General features: G+C 52.5%; 1 protein-coding gene across 1 annotated transcript in view; it reads left to right on the top strand.

Annotated features, from left to right (window-relative positions):
• Nucleotides 1–5395: 5395 nt before the first annotated feature.
• The window catches only part of ACSF3 (acyl-CoA synthetase family member 3), a gene marked incomplete in the record, with an annotated part of 120730 nt that continues 120601 nt past the window's right edge, over nucleotides 5396–5524 (top strand). The window contains 1 exon segment of the mRNA XM_034788369.1: nucleotides 5396–5495.

Raw genomic sequence — 5524 nt, 5'->3', positions numbered from 1 at the left:
GACAGCTGGATGGGATTTGCATGAATCCTACCAACTGGAGCCTGTGTGTCTACCACTGGGCACAGCTCTCTTGTCCCTCATTGGCTCTGGAAGGCATCAAGTGTCCTTGGTAGATGATTCCTGCCAAGTGTAGCAGCTACAAACCCAGAGCCTGATTTGGCTTTGACTTGCAGAGTTGCCTGTTTCTCACGGGGGGGGGGGGGGGGGGGGCATGAGGCTACTTTGGCAGAGCTGTGATGGAGTTCTCGAGGTGGTTTGGTAGCTGGGAAAGGGAATTAGGATGCACAAGGAGAGCTGGGCAAACAGGGCAGGGGGCGAATGGGATCTTGAGTGGGAGAGGAGGGTCCCTGCTTGGATGTTGCATACAGGCTCAACCTCCGCACCCTGAGGGTTAGACATGGAAGAAGTTGTGTTTGGCGCAGTCACGGAGGAGCCAATTTGCTTTTCTTTCCAAAAAGGCTTGGTCTGAAGACAGCCAGAGATGGCAAATGCTCCATTCCCCTCGCAGGTTTGTTCCAGTGATTAGACACCCTCACTGTTAAAAATGTGCCTTGTTTCATATTTGAATGTCTCTGGCTTCAGCTTCCAGCCATTGGTTCTTCTTACGCCTTTCTCTGCTAGCGTAAAGAGCCCTTTATACCTGGGATTTTCTCCCTGTGAAGGTCCTTAGACGCTGTAATCAAGTCTCCTCTTGATCTTCTTTTTGATAAACTAACCATTGAACGGCTTAAGTCTCTCTCTGTAAGGCATTTTGTCCAGGCCTTGAATCATTCAGTCTTGCATTCCTGAGTCCCACCACACCAGATTATAAGGCCTGGGGCAAAGCTTTGAGAGATCTGCTCCAGCATCTTCCTCCATAACCTGTCTCCTGCCAGCGATGCATGACAAGAGGTTAGTCAGTTGCCTTCCCAGAAGTGGCCACTCATTATGGGCACCTCCCTTTTGGAGGTGTCCAGCCTGAGATACCTAGGCCTGGAGCTGCAGGTGCTCGGCACTTCGGAAAATCAGGCTCTGGCTGTCTCTAAAAGGATGAAGTGGAACTGGAGAAAGAGGGCCAGGCTTTGGGAAGGTCCTAGTGTGGTGGGACTCAGGAATGCAAGACTGGGTCAGGCTGCTATTCTCAGACTTTAGGGCCTCAGCAGGTAACAGCAGCCTCTCAGCATGTTTCGTAAAGATCTTTCTCTTACAACTCCGCCTGCCTGCCACATCGGTCATTGCTAATGCAAATGTCTCTAGTAGGGCACCCCCAAGTACTGCCACAACCAAAATCTCCACTTTGGAGAATGTTGGCCCCGGTAGCCATGTAGCAGGCAGGGCTGGCTTTAGGAAGTGCAAGGCCCGATTTGAACAGTTTTGACGAGGCCCCAGCAGGGATGACTAAAAAAAAAAAAACATGTAAAAAACCACGTGAGGCTTGTACTCACCGGGTGGCGCTCCTAGTCTTTGGCGGTGGGTCCTTCTCTCGCTCCGGGTCTTCGGCGGCACTGAAGGACCTGCCGCCGAAGTGCCGCCGAAGACCTGGAGCACCGCCGGGTGAGTAAAAATTAAGAAGGAGCCTCTAGCCAGGAAAGGGATTCTCGGCCACTGGCCCCTCCCCTCCCACCCACCCCCCCGCCCCCGTGGCCCTGCCAATGAGCGCGGGGCCCTCTTAGGCACGGGGCCCAATTCGGGGGAATTGGTGGAATTGGCCTAAAGCCGGCTCTGGTGGCAGGAGTCAGATGAACTGGGAAGCCAAAGGGAGGATTTGGGCTTTTCCACTGTAGCATACGAAGAAGTGGAAGGAAGGCACCTGCAGCAGATGCTACAGGGATGGGTGCACTGGAAGTGCTGCGTTGGCTCGGAGGAGACTCATTCCACACACAAGTGTTTTAGTCACTGGTGAGGGCAGGAAGCCGAACTCCGGAAATGCAGAATCGAAGTGGAAAGTGAACTTGCCGCCAGCCAAGGCCCCCAGCACTCGGGGATCATTATGACGAAGGTGTGAGCTGGGAAGGACAGAGTGAGCTCAGCCTACCCAGCACAGTGGCTGCCTCTGGAGACTCAGGGCACTCAGCCACCCTCCTGCCCGTGGCAGGTACTCATTGACGGGGGGCCAAGTAAATACCCTCCTTTTCTTTGTGCAACTGGTTTCAGCTCCCTCCTCCTTTAGCCTAATGGTCAGCCGCCCATTGCTGCCCTCCACCTCCATCCCCGGTCATGACACTGGCAGCCATTACATTTGAAAACGCTCAGTCTGCAGCAATAAGTATCAGTTTGGGGGAAGAGAGAGAGGATTCAAAGCCATCTGTTAAAGGGTGGTTAGGAACGAGACTCTGAGGAGATGCCATTGTGGGTCTCCCAGTGAGTCTCTTCCGTTGGGGTCCAGCTCAAATCCCTTTTACAGCAGTTTTTGTTTTAAAGGATTCTGCAATCAGCGCTGAGTGGAGAACGTTGCACCCAGGGTCTGAGCCAGAATAGAATTCAGGTCACCTGCCTTGAGCTGGATTGGCTCTGCAGGGCTAACCAACATAAAATGTTTTTGTGTCAATAAAGCAGAAGTAACTGACAGACTCACTGGGAGTAGATCTAGTAAGAATGAGAGACAGGCCAGATTCTGCAGCCCTTACTCACACTGACTAGCACTTACTCAGATCCAGTGAGGGACATTTGTAAAAAGAATAAATATTTGCATGTGACTTAGACTTTTGCTGCTTCTCTGTCTCTGTCTCTGTCTCTGTCTCTGTCTCTCTCTACATATAAAACGTATCCATGAGATTGTTTGTGGTGTCAGGTGCAATCTCAATTGTTAAACATGAGATCTGGCTGCAGTCTGTATTCTTGGAGACTGAGTGAGGGAGTGTGTGTGGGAGACTGTGTATTCTATCCTATTCTGGTTTTTGTAGGTTTTTAATACTGCACTCATCACTGTAGTATCTAGCGCAGGGGTCGGCAACGTTTGGCACGCGGCTCACCAGAGTAAGCACCCTAGCGGGCCGGGCCAGTTTATTTACCTGCTGACGCGGCAGGTTCGGCCGATCGCAGGCCCCACTGGCCGCGGTTCGCTGTCCCGGGCCAATGGGGATGGCGGGAAGCGGCGCGGGCAAGGGATGTGCTGGCCACGGCTTCCCGCCGCCCCCATTGGCCCGGGACGGCGAACCGCAACCAATGGGGGCCGCGATCGGCTGAACCTGCCGCGTCAGCAGGTAAATAAACTGGCCTGGCCCGCTAGAGTGCTTACCCTGGCGAGCCGCGTGCCAAACGTTGCCAACCCCTGATTTAGCATCTTCCAGCTATGTATTAAGCAGGGTGACTAATATTTGTGACGTGTTTGTTCTCTCGTCCTCTCCCCTAGAGGAGAAGTATGTACAGTGGATTGGTTTGGAATTGTTTTATTAGATACAGTATACAATTTGTGCATTATTTCTAATTTCTATATACCCACAGATGCATATGTCACTCTATGTTTACATTAGAGAAGCCAAGGCCAAAGGAATGCACCTTGTCCTAGGAGTGGAAGGTTTGTGATGGTCCTTAGTTCCTGGGGGAGTTCATTCCCCCGTGTTGCAAAAAGCACTGTCTCCTGCACAGATAAACTTACCTTAACTGTAGTTCCATTGTGCCAGAGGAGTGAAGTTGTCAACGTGGCAACAGGCTACCAACAGTGAGTCCTTGATTTGCAAAGCACCAGACAGAGGGCTCCCAAAAGAGACTGCAAAGTTAGCATTTGATTTGATTTGTACAGATCATTTTAGTAAAATATAAACACCTGTTAGCTTTGCTGAAGTAGGAAGATTCTGTTTAGAAGACGTCCTCATTCTCCCAACCCTGCATGGCATATGGTGGCACCTGTAATGTTGTTTGCTCTGCTTGCCACTGGCATTCCATGACATTTGTAGTCAGGCATGCAATTCCATCCTTGCATGAAAAATGTTCTCCAGGTGACCTCACACACACGGTGCAGAGAGGTTGTTCTACAAAATGGTGTCCTCCGTGCACATTCGGGGACTGGACAGAATCATCCCCTGGGCACAGCTGGCTTGGGCATGCAATGTGTGCCTTGCATACGCAGACGGCCTGCCACCATTGCTTGCTAAGATTGTTTCCCTGCCTGGAAAAAGTAAAAGGTGGAGTTTCGAGGGTCTGTGATTAAAATAAAAGTTCGGTGTGTCAAAGGATGCAAAGTTGTGCCCTAACGAGGAAAAGCTCCAATTGTTATTTGAGGGGGGGGGGGGTTCTGCACTGCTTTTGGATTAGTGTTAGCAGAGTTGAATAGTTAACATGTTGCACCTTCTCCAAGGTGCAACGTTGTCAAATTTACACTCTCCAGGTCGATTTCCCATGTTCTTGGCTGTCTGCTTCTCCTTCGCACGTGCTTTGCACTGGGTCTTTACACTGTGGTTTTCACCTCCATTGTTTGACACCTGCCACTGCTTCTCTATTTAATCCACTTGTAAATGTGTCTTACAGATGCCATTCTGTTCCCAGTCCACAGAGGATCTGAGTTTTGTTACAGCCCCACCCTGCTGGCTTTAGTTCAAGCCATTTAACAGCTTTTGTTTTTAGTTCTGGATGGCCCACTTCAGTTCCCGGTATGTCAGCCAAGATAGCGGCCATCACATCTGCAGGGCAGGATATGTTCTCAGGTATTCCCTTTACATCTCTATGAGCCTCCCCAGAAACTTGAATGCAAGTTTGGGATTTGGGAACAATTCCACTTAGAAACCATTTTCAATAAACTTGTGGGGTCTAGGACCGGGTCACTCCCATGGAGGCTCATCCTCTGCCCCCATTTGTCTGTTTTATTCAGCTGCTGCATCCTGTCTGCCTGCCATGTACATGGGGAGCTCTCTGGGATAGGGACCATCTTCTTTGTTACATGGGGGCACAGGGCCTGGCACAATAGATCCCAGGTCTTTGCTTGGTTTTCCTAGATGCTACCATAATACAAACAGTAATGGTCACTGCACACATGTCTCGAGGGTGGGGGAAGGCTCCTGATCGGGCATTACTGGCAGGAGAAATTTCTACCCCAGAAAGTGACTTGCCCTGGGACGGTCTCGGAGGGGCTCAGGCCGGCGGGCAGGTTGCAGAAGCTCATTGTGATGTAACGTGGGCGACCAGAGAGCGAGTGTGAAAAATATGGACAGGGGGATGTGGGGGGTAATAGGTGCCTCTGTAAGACAAAGCCCTGGACATCGGGGCTGTCCCTATAAAATCCGGACAGCTGGTCCCCCTTGGTGGGGCTGCAAGGTGACGCCAGCCCCACCCTCGAAGGGCTGTGATGTCACAGCAGTGACGTCACAGAGACGTGACATCACAGGCGGGGGCGTGTCACCCGATGCCAGGGCCTGGGGCGGTTCGCGCCCCCTCCTCCAGCCCCGCTCAGCTGCGGCCTCGGCTCCACGTGCCGGGTCCACCCGCGCCGGAACCGCCGGCGGCGGCGCCTGGTTTCCGCGGGGACCCACTTCCCGGACGGACCCGACCCGACCCGAGCCCCGCGGGACGCGGCCCGGCAGGTGAGGCCCGGCCGCCACCCCCCCGCCCC

The sequence above is a fragment of the Trachemys scripta genome, chromosome 13, assembly GCF_013100865.1.
Source record: "Trachemys scripta elegans isolate TJP31775 chromosome 13, CAS_Tse_1.0, whole genome shotgun sequence".
NCBI classification, from domain to species: Eukaryota; Metazoa; Chordata; order Testudines; family Emydidae; genus Trachemys; species Trachemys scripta.
The sequence above is the reverse complement of the archived record's forward strand: the minus strand, read 5'-3'. Positions and strand labels throughout refer to the sequence as shown.